We start from the raw sequence: 15,362 nt of genomic DNA on the forward strand, positions 1-15,362 counted from the left end.
TGGCCATAACAAAACTATGAGCGTAGAAATAACTATAGGTATACATTGTATAGGTAAAATAACTGCCAATGCAAGTCATCAAGCTGAAGAGGTAGAATTGTGGTATCCAGGACAGACATTTTTTATGCAGCCTGATGCAAAACACCTATAGCTGTTACGAGCGGAGAAATATCGAAATGTAAATATATTATATAGACCACAAAGTACACCACACAGAAGCCATGGACACGCTTGTGATTACAGTGCCAAGTGTCAAAGAAACAACCAGAAGTTTATACTGCTGGCATTAGCAGGAACAGAAGTATGCATCGTTCCAATTGACGGGAATGAAGAAATATGTGCCACACAGTGCATTTTTATTTCACAATATTTATTATAGTGGCATATTTCGACACTTGATGGTTCCCCAAAACATGGCACACACGATTTCTCGCGGTGCGGAAATGAAGTTTCCTATGCTGTCCTTTTTTGCTGGCACGTCAGCAATTATGCAGTCTTTTTAAGTGATGAAATCAGGCGTATCACTAGTGGCATCTTTTTTGTGCTTGTAGGTAGGCCACAAAAATTTTCTAGAATAGTGAACGTTTGTTTGCTGACATCGCTGTACTTCACATCAAAAACCCAATAAATTTCTATAAGCGCAGTCATGCCTGCGCTTATAGAAATTTCATCTACCGTCATCTACCGCGTCTACGCGAAACGCTTCGAAACTAGCAATGACGTCGGTCGCCCTAGCAGCACACGCGCCCTTGAATGAAAGGGCAGGGCAGGTGTCCTGTAAAACAAGGAATACAGAAAATCAGCATTACTTATGAGAAATACACTAGTTTGAAAAAAGGTAATGCAAAAGGGACTCACCGGTCCCTGCAGAAATCTAGGTGTCTCCTTGAGGAGAAATGGCAGCAGCTCAAATACGCCAACTGCAAAGCGGTCTGTTGCCCAAAAGTTTGTTAGGCAATGACAAACACAATGAACACAAATCACTTATACATCACGTAAATGCAAGCCTGGGCACGCCTGTGGTATTTGCAGCCATACTCATACGAGAAAGACAAAAATATGGATGTCCCCTGGAAAAAATGGAAAAGCTGGCAAGCCTGTATACGTACATTTCTTCTCATCACCTTCCAACTTGTCAAGTTCAGCTTCAATTCCTGCGGTAGCCTCTTTTGAAGACCGCTGACATTTTGCAAGTTCAAAAAGGCGGTTCCCATACTGGTTAATAAACTGCAGAATCTTTTGTTCCAACTTTACCCCAGTGAGGGCGGTGAACTCCTCGTGAAGCTAGAATGATGGCAAAATTTGTAAATAATTACCAGCCAATACTCATAACATATAAACAACTGAAAATGGCTTAACAGTCTTACATAGATAGATTCCAGTTGAATAATTAAGCATTGCCTGCAACAGAAATACAACAGTTGTTTATGCTCACCATTTCGGCATTTGCCAAAGCTGGGTATTTGTGTAGCACATCTCCTGTTGGCGGCCACATTTCCTTTATCCATTGCTGCCTAGCAGGTCGAGTTTGCAGCATTGAGTCATGGAGCTTTATCACATCTGGGTTAGGCCGTTTTACTTCGTTCATCATAAACTCTACGTGGCTATTCACTGTAGCCGCATCGTGTTAAGCCGCGACGTGCTGTGACAGGTCAGCAGTCTAACAGGAAAGAAACATGATGTTGCACAGTGAACAGATCACTACAAATGACACGAAAACAGACGCATAACATAAATCTTTTTCTTCCTCAGTTAGAATATATTGGAGCCCTTTTTACAATTAGACCTGTGTATTACTAGTGTGCACTAAACTAGACGGCTGACCAAGGAGGAAGAACTTAAGCACCATGTGTTATCTGCGCCTTTGGACCATTGTCACAGGCAGGGGCGCAGCCAGAAGTGTTTTTCTTTTTTTTTTTTGGGGGGGGGGGGGAGTTCGACGATACTCTATGTATGTTCGTGCATGTGTTTGTATGTGTGCGTGTATATATGCACATGCAAAATTCAAAAAAATGTGGTTGATCCCTCTTATATAGGAATCGGTATAGAACACGAAAGTGAAACGTGTCTTCACAGAAGTAGTGTAATGTTTATTGCACATTGATATATAATGTCTATTGGTGTTTTGTGGCTAAAGCGCCCTTAGGCGTTGATGCACCCACGCTGACGCCTGGTGGCACGTCTCCTCCATCACGACTACCAACGTCGATGACCATGAGCAACCGTCGTGCATATGGAAGCTGCACTACGCTGCACACGCTAGCACAACGCGAAAGACGAAGCACGTAACTGACACACTAATACAACGCGCAAGACAAAGCACGTAACTGAATCGTCACCGAGTCAAATCAGCGCGTACAGCGCGTCGTAATTGCAGCCTCCGCGATCAACTTCAGAAACATTTTCAGAGCTAATTGCGGAGGCCACGCTCCGCTGTGCTGAGTACGGTGAACGCCACCTAGGTGGCGTTGGTAGTGCTTCTTGATGCCAGCGTCCCTTCGAATGCTGGCATCGAGGCGTCGTAGTGCTGAGACCACCGAAGCGTTCACTGTCGGTGCGCGTAAGGCCGGAATACATGGAGCGAATAACCGGCGTCCGAGCGAAGGACTTCGTCGGGCGGCGAACGTCCGACGGCCGGCGTCAAGAAATTTGCCGTCCGCAGCCGATCTGCCTGTCCAAACATTTTCGTCGGGCGAACGCCGCCGCCGGAAGCGTCTAGCGCGCAGCGGTGGACGACAGCCAATCAGGAGGCACTAGTTCCGGTCGCAATGCATGCTGGTGTTTCGCGCGCGCGCGCCTTTTCGCGTCGTCTGCAATCGCGTTGGTGTTGCCGTGTCTGCATGTCTCTGCACCGATTGAGTAGTTCCTAGTATGATCTCTCAGGAATCGCGTTGTATTTGTACATCCCATATCCGCTGATCTGCGAGGAAACAGACAAGCAGTGCAAGCTCTCTACAACCACCTTCAACAGAAATCTTCTGATCTCAGAGGCCACATGCTGTCGTCATGCCTATCTCCCGACTTCACCGATAGATGGCGCTGGCATCGGATATTTCTTTCGCTAGGCTTAGACGCGTTCGAAACGAGAAGCGATCTCGAAAACTACTCAAGGTTATCCATAATACTCTGTCGTCGAAGCGGCCTGAGACTAAGCGAAAGCCGTTTACGCAGTCATTTGCTTCCAACTAAGTGAATTCTACAAGGACAACGCCAAATTCAGTTCGAAGCGGGCGGCCGGGACCGCCGCCAACACGGCGGCCAACGCGCGGCGGCGTTCGCCGCATGTATTGCAACACAGCAAACATCCTGCGTCGTGTCGCCGCGTCGTTACTGGACGCGTGAAGTTCGTCGAGAAAGTTCGCTCCATGTATCCCGGGCTTTAGTGTCATAATGCAGTACTTCTCTTTTCTGCTCGTAGGCGACGGCACCGCCCCGAGCAAGAGCGCGGGTACACGGAGGAGTGTTAGATATATAAGGCGCGTCTGTGTAGCTCTCTGCAAATGCGTTTGTGGCGCAATGGGTTAAACGCTCGGCGATCTCTCGTCGCGGACCGAGAGGTCGTGGGTTCGATTTCCAAATTTTGCATGTTTGTGGAACTTTTTCTTCTGGTTTCTTTCTTTGTATTATGTTCTATGACGTATTTCCGTGACGGAAATACGTCAGTGAAGTCTTGGTGGACCCAGGCATAAAACACTTTCGTGTTAAAATTGTGTGTGTGTGTGTGTGTGTGGGGGGGGGGGGGTCGGGTGGCTACGCCAGTGGCCACAGGCAAGAAATGTCATGCTTATACTAGGGCACGAACACCATCCATCACAAGAAACTATAAGACACGTGTGCTTTAATACCCCACGAAAACAACATAAACATACTTAATAACATCCGAAGTTTGCGCTAACCGGCACCTTGTGTTTGGCGCAGGATAGCCACAGTTGCTTTTGTGCCACAAAAACCCGACACACACACACACACACACACACCATCCAACACAACAATCTAATTCAGCCAACCTAACACTGTATTACTCATCAGGATGCTAAATATAACTGCAGAACACTGTACTGCTTAACACAGTGAAATAAAGCACAAGAGGCAGAAGTAATGTTCACCCGCCGTGGTTGCTCAGTGGCTATGGTGTTGGGCTGCTGAGCACGAGGTCGCGGGATCGAATCCCGGCCACGGCGGCTGCATTTCGATGGGGGCGAAATGCGAAAACACCCGTGTACATAGATTTAGGTGCACGTTAAAGAACCCCAGGTGGTCCAAATTTCCGGAGTCCCCCACTACGGCGTGCCTCATAATCAGAACTGGTTTTGGCGCGTAAAACCCCATAATTTAATTTTTTTAGAAGTAATGTTCACAGGATTGTCAGAAAAACGTGTGATATTCTCGGGAACCTTGCTAATAAATGTTCACAAGGTAATGGACTGCTACAATTATCCACCTGTGACGCCTGGTATCACGTGTGACCCAATGAAACAGCTCTTATAAGTCCTACATAGTCAATCACTCACTGTATTAGGTATGCTCACATTATTTAATGAATGCTTCACACTACAACTAGGAATACCAGCAGCTAGAACACTTCGTCATATAATTACATACATTATGCTACAAGGGACATGGATGTAACACATGTGTTCAGAACCTAGCTGTACCAGAACTAGTTTGGATGTAAGTGGAACGAATTGTCGTGCAAATGGCTAGCGAACATGCTGCATTGACAAAAGAATACAAGACTTGCAATGTCTTAAGAGAACATGGTGCATGTAAGTTGTTGGTTATGGCATTCTGCAGTCCACTGATATGAAATATATTTTGGCAAAAGGGTTGCATATTCAGTTTTGTAAACTCTCTTTTATCCTGTGGTTTCATTTAAAAATTGATTTGTAGTTTTTGCCTTGACCTTTCCCTTGTGAAAATATCTGTTACCATATTCCCAACAGAAAAAAGAAGTACAGGACAGTTCTCGTAGTGATGCCACCTTGCTGTACCTATGTCACAAAATAGGTCTATATACACATATTAAGTTAACAAAGGAAAAGGAATGGTTTGAGGGGCTTGTTTCTTTAATGGAGAGAACAGACTGATAATGAAGCCAAGTAAGGAGGTCATTATTTGTGGTGTCCATTCAAAGTGTAGTAATTGCAGTATAAAGGAAAATTAAGTGGATGAAAAACACGCTGATCACTGGTTGGAACTGAACCCACAACTTTCACATTACATGCGATGCTCTACTCAATGAGTTACAGCTTAGCTGTCCACCTGATTGGTGTTCATGCAATTTTATTCCTGGGAGTGCCAACCAGTGCCAATCGTAGCTATGGTGGTGAATGTGGAACATAAGTTTTGGAGTTAATCGGCATCATGTAGCATGTCATTAATGAGCTGGCACCTGAGCAATAAAACTGTTGCATACTAATTGAAGGCATCAAGTGGCCAGGTCGGGACCCTTGCTAGAAAATGAAACAGCATGGAGAATGAATCAACATATACTCACGGTCCTTCCTGAAATGCCCAGGTTTACACCTACAGAAATATCTATAAACTGGATGGGAAGCGGCCATCTTGGCTCAGTTACTGGAACATCGCACGCACAATGCGAAGGTTCTTGGGTTGCTCCTCACAGGCAATGAGATTTTTTTTGTTCACCCTATTTATTTCCCTCTATGTTGTAGTTGCTGCAATTCAACTGAAAATAATGTCCCGTATACTTGCCTGGCTTCACAATGTGCTGAATTCATTATGTTATATTGTTCAAAACTAAAATTCTTTCACTTCAGTAGCAGACCCAAAAGTGGCTGAACATTCCAATTAAGTTTCAAATACCCTGCACAATTGAAATTTCACTTACCACATGACAGTGCCGCTTAATGTTTAGGCTTTCTTGTGTGTCCTTGCGTTTGCCATAAGCAACCCTTGCTGCTTGAACAGCCGGAACTGTGCACAGAGACTTTCTCATATATCCCAATTTATATCTGAGGGAGACTTTCCACGAGTCTTGCAATGAATGATTTTATTGTAAAAGATTTTCACACAGTGGACACTGTCATCATTGAGCAAGGCCGCTTATTAATGCCAAGCATTCTCTGCGAACCCCAATGCACTGTAGCTACTTCACCTCCTATGATACCACAGTTGGCAATCCTGGTAAATTTAGCTGCTGCTGGTGTTATCACTGCATCATTATTTTAGCTTTATCATCCGACTCCAAACTCCGGTTCTTGCATACTATGCATGCTGGAGCCAAGCGGCATGCCTAAGATCGTGGCACCTCAGTTGCAGAAGCGAGTTTGTGTTAGTCTACATTTAAGCAGTGACTTCAAAGCACGTTTGCCATTAGTGACTCAGAAGTGACGCATTACCTGTGCATTCATTCTCATGGTTGTGCCAGTGTTACAGCTTTCAACCAGGTTCAAGTTTAACTCGACTTATGCGTGATATGAATGGAATGAGCGTAAGGATTTAGTTTTTTACATAGTCATGATGTTCGAAAGTAAGCATGTGCCATATTCACGCTTGGAAGAAAAAAAATATAAAACATGTATAGTTCGCATCCAAATAAAATAAATCTCGAGCTCCAACTTTTTGTGCGTGCTCCTCCACTTAGGTTGAAAGAACTTGGACACCCGCAGTCTGGCCCACTAACATGTATGACATCCTACTATAGTTACAAGAATGCAATCGCTCTAGTACTCACCCAGCCTGTGCCAATTGTGTCTCTGAGTGCTGGATATTCCAGCACCAGTGCTCTTGAAGCTGCTTCGTAAAGGCTTCCTGAGTAGCTGTAGAAACAGCAAAAGTTAAAAACGTATACCGAATTAAACACTTACATATACATGCCTACTTACACTGTTATAGTCATCAATATGATTAGCAATCCATCCAACAATGCGAGATTTTGTTTTGCTGGACACTTTCCCAGGTTCAGTTCTTTCGATTGCATCTTTAATGTTCAAAGGCACAGAGGCGGCGGCTTATATTCGCCGTCCCCTTGGTGAGTTGCAGCACCACGTACCCGAGCACATGGGGGTTGGACTCTCCCGCGTGTAGCCATGCGCGGCTTAGCCGTGTCTGAGGAAAGGGGGATCCTGGGGGTGGAGCCGATGCCGGGTGTTCGGACTTTTAAGGCCCCCCCGGTGGAGGCAACACACCTCTTCGGCCTCTGCTTCACAAAGACGGCACCCCTGGGCTGACCCACCCAGGGGAAATCGGCAATTGCCTTTTCCTGTCCTCCTCTTAAATCTTCGTCTTTGTCTATGATATCACTTTCAATCTATCCTGTCTTCTGTTCACTTCCTTTACTTCCAATTTCCCAGGCAGCTAGGGTTAACCTTGTGTGGGTAGCCAACCTTGGATACTCCATATTTGGTTATAGTGGTTACGTACAGCTGGCGTCTGCAGGTCTTGTGTTTACAGGCCCTGGAGCATCCCCTTGTTGGGCTCCATGGTGGGTGGCTGGCATTGCTGCCGAAAAAATCCATATATACTTATGGCAAGTTCATTCCCCCCACTATCCGATCGCCGTCTGAAACGAGGGCGCACCGATGAAGTCTTCCAGTTTTTTGGTCGCCAAAGAGAAACTTTTCTCGATTCCTTGTGATTCACTCAGAAAAAACAGACAAATCTGTACGAGCAATCTCACCTTTCCTTGTGTCAAAGACTTTGATATTTTTGGACCAGGCTATAAAGCATCTAGGATGGTGAGCGGTGATCTCCTCTTGGAGCTCCCAGACCAGAAACAGTACGAAAGACTGCCCAATATAGTATCATTTGGAGATGCCCAATTAACATTAACCCCGCACCGTACTATGAATACCACCCGTGGCGTTGTCTCAGATGACGATCTGTTGCAGCTGAGTGAGGCTGAACTCCTGGAGGGTTTCAGTGAGCAGAATGCCATCAATTTAAAACGGATTAAAATGAAGCGAGATGGCAAAGAACTCCAGACCAGGCATCTGATACTTACTTTCAACTTAAGTGTTCTGCCCGAGTCTATCGAGGCCGGGTACATCAAGCTTCGTGTTAGGCCATACGTGCCAAATCCTCTTCGATGTTTCAAATGCCAGCGGTTCGGCCATAGTTTCCAGAACTGCCGAGGCCGCCAAACTTGTGCGAAATGCAGTAGTCATGAACACTCCTCTGAGTCATGTGAAAGCTCCCTACATTGTGTGAACTGTGATGGGGAGCACGCCGCATACTCGCGGTCATGCCCATCCTGGAAAAAAGAAAAGGAAATAGTAACTAATAAAGTAAAGAAAAACATAACTTTCAAGGAGGCACGCAGGCGGGTATTGCACCTGCCGAAAACCAGGTTTGCCGAAGTGGCGCGTCAGGCGGCAGCGCCACAGCGGCTTCCGGCGGCTGTCCGGCTCACACACAGTGAGCTGCCAGCGACGCCATCCGCCCCCTAGGCGGCTGCAGCTAGCGCTGCTCCGCCACCCCAGCAGAAGGGGCCATCAACCTCCGGGCTAGTGGCCTCCAAGGTCTTGTCCCTTTAGACGAGGCCTTCATCGCGAACAAACTGCTCTCAAGAGCGGGTGTCCAGCGCTCCGCAAGAGCCGATGGACACATCTTCCAGCCAGACGGCGCAGCCAGCGCCAAAGGAGAGGCGAGAATCTCTCGACCGCTCCAAAAAAGAAAAAGCCCGCATCACAGGGCCCGACAAGGGCTCTGTAAGTTAAGTTAGTGCTTTCACACGAGACACACAGCACAAACATTGTCTGCAACATGAACACACAGATACTACAGTAGAACGTCAGAGGATTACTTCGTAACCTCGACGACATCACAGAACTCATACATAAATTTAATCCGAAGGTGCTGTGTGTCCAAGAAACACACTTAAAGCATACACAGTCCAACTTTCTGAAGCAATATGCCATTTTCCGTAAAGATCGTGACAACGCTTCTGCCTCGTCCGGAGGTGTAGCCATCATTGTAAATAAGTCTGTTGCTTGCCAACAGTTTGTCCTACACACGCCTCTCGAGGCTGTATCTGTGCGAGCAATTTTATTCAACAAGCTTATAACCATTTGCTCCATCTATATACCACTCAACCATCACCTCATTAAAACGGAATTTTACAGCCTCATCGACCAGCTTCCGGAACCATACATTATCACTCGTGATTTTAATGCTCATCACACTCTTTGGGGAGACTCGCGATGCGACGCGAGAGGTCGACTCATTGAAAACTTTCTTGTTAACTCCGGTGCGTGCCTCTTCAATAAGAATGAACCAACATATTACAATATCCATCATAGTTCATATTCATCAATAGACCTGTCGATTGGCTCTGCCTCACTTTTCCCTGATTTAGAATGGCGTGCAATTAAAAACCCATACGGAAGTGATCATTTCCCAGTAACCCTAAACTTAGTAACTGAACATGACTCCGTTCCGCATGTCCCACGCTGGAAACTGGCCTCAGCTGACTGGGAATGCTTTAGGGAATCCACGTACTTATCACGAGATTTTATAAATAATTTTAGTATAGATCATGCTGTATCATATTTTACTGCTTTTATCATTGACGCCGCTCAGAAGTCCATTCCTCAAACGAGTACTTCATTTAAAAGACGGGTCCCCTGGTGGAATGACGATTGCAGACAGGCACGAAGGAGACAAAATAAAGCTTCGGGCAAACTACGTGAATGTCCTACGGCTGAAAATCTAATAGAGTTTAAACATGTTAAATCACAGGGAAGAAGAACGCGCAGACAAGCTAAGAGAGCAAGCTGGGAGAGGTTTCTCTCGGGTATAAATTCGTATACTCAAGAGGCAAAAGTATGGCACGGGCTAAGGAGGCTAAAGGGAAAAGAAATCCATCCGTTGCCGCTAGTGAACGACGAAGCGAACAGCTTGGAAGACCAAGCTGACGCTCTTGGCGAACACTTCGAGTGCATATCTAGTTCGAATCATTATTCCGAGGCCTTCCTAAAGCACCAACAAATTGCAGAATGCAAGGCTATCGACCACAAATGCAGACAGAACGAACCCTATAACATGCCTTTTAACATCGCCGAGTTGAGAGCCTCCTTGAATACATGTCGGAGCTCTGCACCTGGACCTGACAGGATCGTGTACGATATGGTTAAACACATCCACAGCGATACTCAAATAACACTACTCGCACTTTTCAATGCTATATGGGTTGCCGGGTACCTACCTACTGCATGGAAAGAATCCCTTGTCGTTCCGATTTTGAAACAAGGTAAAGACCCCACATTAGTAACAAGTTACCGCCCAATAGCCCTCACAAGTTGTATTTGGAAACTTTTTGAAAAAATGATAAACCGTCGCCTTTTACACTTCCTTGAGTCAAACAAAATTCTTGATCCATATCAATGCGGCTTCAGAGAAGGACGGTCTATAACCGACCATCTCGTGCGCATCGAAGCAAACATTCGTGATGCCTTCATACATAAACAATATTTCTTATCCGTGTTTCTAGATATGGAAAAGGCGTATGATACAACCTGGCGTTATGGAATCTTGCGCGATCTGTCGGCAATTGGCATTCGCGGTAATATGTTAAACATTATTGAAAGCTACCTACACAACCGCACATTTCGGGTTAAAATAGGTAACGCACTGTCGCGTCCATTTGTACAGGAAACTGGTGTACCCCAGGGAGGCGTGCTCAGTTGCACACTCTTTATCGTCAAAATGAACACGATTCGTGCTTCGTTGCCACCAGCTATTTTTTATTCTATCTACGTGGACGATATACAAATAGGTTTCAAGTCCTGTAACCTTGCAGTGTGTGAGAGGCAGGTACAGCAGGGGTTGAACAAAGTGTTTAAGTGGGCAGACGAAAACGGGTTCAAAGTAAACCCCCACAAAAGCTCTTGTGTTCTTTTCACCAGGAAGAAAGGTCTCGTTGCAGATCCCACTATCGAAATGTATGGACAACAAATACCTATGAACAAAGAACACAAGTTTTTAGGCATCATACTTGATTCTAAGCTTACTTTCATCCACCACATAAAATACCTCAAGGCGAAATGCCTAAAAACAATGAACTTACTGAAAATTTTATCTCACACATCCTGGGGCAGCGACAGGAAGTGTTTAATGAATCTTCACAAGAACCTCATTCGGTCACGATTGGATTATGGTGCCGTGGTATATCACTCTGCTGCCCCGAGCGCACTAAAAATGCTAGATCCTGTCCATCATCTAGGTATCCGCCTGGCCACTGGCGCATTCAGAACAAGCCCCGTCGAAAGTTTATACGTAGAATCAAATGAGTGGTCACTCCATCTCCAGCGAACATACATCAGCTTCACCTATTTTCTTAAAGTGCACTCCAATTGGGAGCATCCTTGTTCTGTAACCGTAAATGATTTGAAGTGTGCAACGCTTTTCTATAATCGACCCTCAATGAGGCGGCCTTTCTCACTGCGTGTAAGAGAACTTAGCGAGGAGATGGATGTCCCACTTCTAGAATATCGCCTAATGCCTCCTGCTAAGCTGTCACCGCCCTGGGAGTGGCAGGTGATAGATTGTGATTTATCCTTTGTAGAGGTCACAAAGTACGCTCCCGAGCGCGAAATTACAATGTATTTCCGCGAACTTCGATTGAAGTACTCGTGCTCGGAGTTCTACACCGACGCATCTAAGTCCCATGCTGGCGTATCTTACGCGGCTGTTGGCCCCTCTTTTTCTAAATCTGATGTATTGAACCCCCTAACAAGTATCTTCACAGCAGAAGCATACGCAGTACTGTCTGCGGTGAAACATATAAAGAAATTAGAACTAGAAAAAGCAATAGTATTCACAGACTCGTTAAGTCTTGTAAAAGCGCTAACATCTTTACAAAAGCATAAAAAATCCTGTTTTTATTGAGCTTTACTCACTCTTGTGTAACATTTACGAATCTCATAGACATGTAATAATATGCTGGGTGCCTGGCCATAGAGGCATCGAGGGCAATGTTCTCGCAGACCAGTTGGCCACATCAACTACATTGCAAGCTATTAATCCTGCCGCTGCTATTCCCTCCACGGATCTGAAGCCTTTTTTGCGAAGGAAACTGCGAGGCCACTGGCAGCGCCTGTGGGACGCTGAAACAAATAATAAGCTTCACTTGATAAAGCCACAGATAGGTATTTGGCCCTCTGCAACGAAAACACGGCGAACTGATGACCTATTCTCTCGACTCAGAATAGGACATACATATGGCACCCAAAGTTTTTTGCTGACTGGCGATGAACCACCAACCTGTGGTAGATGTGAGAGGCTGACCGTCCTCCATGTCCTCCTGGAGTGTCGGGAAGCCGAAACGGAGAGAAGGAAACATTTCCCTGTAGCATACCACTACCATATCCCTCTTCATCCCATGATGTTTATTGGTGAACAACCTCTTTTTAATAACAACCCCGCAGGGGCGTCTGCGTCAGCAGGCGTTTGGTGTGTTGCGACACCACGGACCCGAGCACATGAGGGTCGGAGCCTCCCGCGTTTAACCGTGCGTGGCTTAGCCGTGTCCGGGGAAAAGGCGATCCTGGGGTTTGAGCGGAAGCCGAGTGTTTGGACCTCTAAGGCCCCTCGGTGGAGGCAACACACCCCTTTGGCCTCGGCTTCACGTAGACGGCACCCCCGGACTGACCCACCCGGGGGAAATCGGTAGTTGCCTTTTCCTGTCCCCCTCTTCAATCTTCGTCTTTTTCTCTCACTTCCAGTCTTTCCTGTCTCCTTCTCACTTCTGAACTTCTGATTTTCCAGGCAGCTAGGGTTAACCTTGTGTGAGATAGCCAACCTTGGTTATATCATATTTGGTTATAGTGGTTGTGTACAGCTGGCGTTGGCAGGTCTTGTTCATAACAACCCTGTCGCGTCCCCTTGTTGGGCTCCACGGTGGGCGGCTGGCACCGCTGCCGAAATCATTTTAATCTGTATGGCATCCTCATACCCCAAACTCCCTGATCGCCCTCTTTTTAAAAGAGGGCGTACCGATGAATCCTTGAACTTCTTCGCAAAGACCACTGAAATTTTCCCACGTTTCCACGTGATTCATTGTGAAAACACTGACAAAAAAGCGACAAACATCTCAGCCTTCTTAGTGTCAAAATGTCTCACGGAGGTCATTGGAAGTGGCTACAAAGCCACCAAGATGGCAAGTGATGACCTTCTGATTGAAGTAAAAAACAAAATGCAGTACGAGAAACACAAACCTGGTGGCATTTGCCGATAAAACCATATCTGTTAGTGCACACCGAACAATGAACACCTTCAAGGGTGTGGTTTCAGACGACGACCTCATGGATTTGACTGATGAAGAACTCCTGAATGGATGGAAAGAAGAAAACGTTATAAATGTACAACGCATAAAAATCAGGCGCGACAACAAAGAATTACCAACCAAACACATAGTACTTACATTTGGCTCTAGCACACTCCCGGATGCAATAGAAACAGGCTACCTCAAACTGCGTGTAAGACCTTACATTCCAAATCCACGATGCTGCTACAAATGTCAGAGGTTTGGCCATGCCTCTCAAAGCTGCCGAGGACAACTAACTTGTGCGAAATGCGCTACAAAAGATCACTCTTCTGATGAATGTACTGCTGAGGCCCATTGCGCGAACTGCGATGGCAACCACCCTGCATATTCCAGATCTTGCGCAGCCTGGAAGAAAGAAAAAGAGATAATCACTATCAAAGTCAAAGAGAACATCAGTTTCCGGGAAGCACGACAGCGTCTTTCACCTTCATTTTCAATGAAAACTTCTTTTGCCGAAGTGGTGCAACAGGGGGCAGCATCACGACGGACCCCGGCGGTCGCCCAAGGCACGCGCAGCGTACTGAGGGGACTGCCACCCGTCCCCATGGTGGGAGCAGCTAAGGCTGCCCTGCCTTTCTCGAAATCGGCCACACCCGAGGCCCCCACTAGCGCTGGCAGCAGCCATCGCAGCTCAGAGGCTAAGGAGGACCCATCGGCCTCCGGGCTGGTGAGGCCACAGCCTTCGTCCCTCGAGGCGAAGGCTACACGACGTACACATCGCTCGTTAGAGCGAGTGTCCAGCGCTTCGCAAGAGGCTATGGACACTACTCCAAGCAAGGTGGTGCAGCCAGCACCTAAAGAGCGGCCAAATTCTTTGCACCGCTCTAGAAAAGACAAAACCAAAATTACAGGGCCGCAAATGGCTCTGTAGGCTTAAACACGTTCCGTTTCGTACACACAGCACCAATTTAACTTCATTATGGACACGAAAATTATGCAGTCGAACGTAAGAGGCCTTCTTAGGAACCTCGACGATATCCAAGAACTTCTTTACCAACACAATCCGAAAGTGCTGTGTGTACAGGAAACGCACTTAAAATCAAAACATACGAACTTTCTCCGACAGTATGTTACGTTTCGTAAAGATCGCAATGATGCTCTCGCATCATCAGGCGGCGTTGCCATTGTAATTCACAAAAACATAGCATGTCACCGTTTGCAGCTACAAACGCCCCTTGAAGCAGTGGCAGTTCGACTTGTTCTTCTAAACAAACTGATAACCATTTGCTCGCTTTACATACCCCCACACTACCACTTACACAAACATGAATTTCAGTGCTTTATAGACGAATTGCCAGAACCTTATCTTGTTCTTGGCGATCTCAATGCGCACAGTAGTCTGTGGGGCGGGTCTTGTTGAACAATTTCTTTTCTCCTCTGGTGCGTGTCTGCTAAACAAAAAAGAACCTACATATTATTGTCTTGCAAACAAAATTTTTCTTCTATAGATCTCAGCATAGCTTCTCCATCCTTATTATCTGAACTTGAATGGGAAGTTAAGAAAAACCCATACGGGAGCGACCATTTCCCAATAGTGCTGAGAGCAACAAGACAATACGAATCTTCTCCACCACACGGTCCCCGGTGGAAGGTCGATGCAGCGGACTGAGAGAAATTCCAAACACTTACCAGTACGATCTCGTGGACTGACATGTCTTCGCTCGGAATTGATGGTGCCGTCGAGTATTTCTCTAACTTTATGACTGATGCAGCTTCTAAGTGCATCCCCCAAACAAGTGGACTTTCTAGCAAACGCCGCGTTCCGTGGTGGAATGAGCAATGCCGGAACGCGCGTAGGCAGCAGAACAATGCATGGAGGCAGCTACGCGATTCTCCTACTGCTGAAAACCTTGTAAATTCAAGAAAACCAAGTCCCAAGGTAGGAGAACACGCAGACAAGCCAGGAGAGACAGCTGGCAAATATTCTTATCAAGTATCAACTCATACACGGATGAGGCCAAGGTTTGGAACAGGGTAAATAGAATAAGAGGACGACAAACACATCCCCCTCCTCTGGTACACATGCAGGGAGACAGCCTGGAGGACCAAGCGAACCACCTGGGTGCACATTTTG

The 15,362-nt window shown here is 46.3% G+C and overlaps 1 long non-coding RNA gene across 1 annotated transcript; it reads right to left on the reverse strand.

The window, feature by feature from the left end:
• Positions 1–675: 675 nt before the first annotated feature.
• On the reverse strand, positions 676–6,499 carry LOC125947043 (uncharacterized). Its single transcript, XR_007468091.1, has 3 exons — positions 5,852–6,499; positions 859–1,660; positions 676–775 (listed from the first exon to the last, which is right to left on the reverse strand). It is a non-coding gene; the product is annotated as an uncharacterized LOC125947043 (long non-coding RNA).
• Between the last annotated feature and the right edge of the window lie 8,863 nt (positions 6,500–15,362).

This window comes from Dermacentor silvarum, chromosome 7 (genome assembly GCF_013339745.2).
Source record: "Dermacentor silvarum isolate Dsil-2018 chromosome 7, BIME_Dsil_1.4, whole genome shotgun sequence".
NCBI lineage: Eukaryota > Metazoa > Arthropoda > Arachnida > Ixodida > Ixodidae > Dermacentor > Dermacentor silvarum.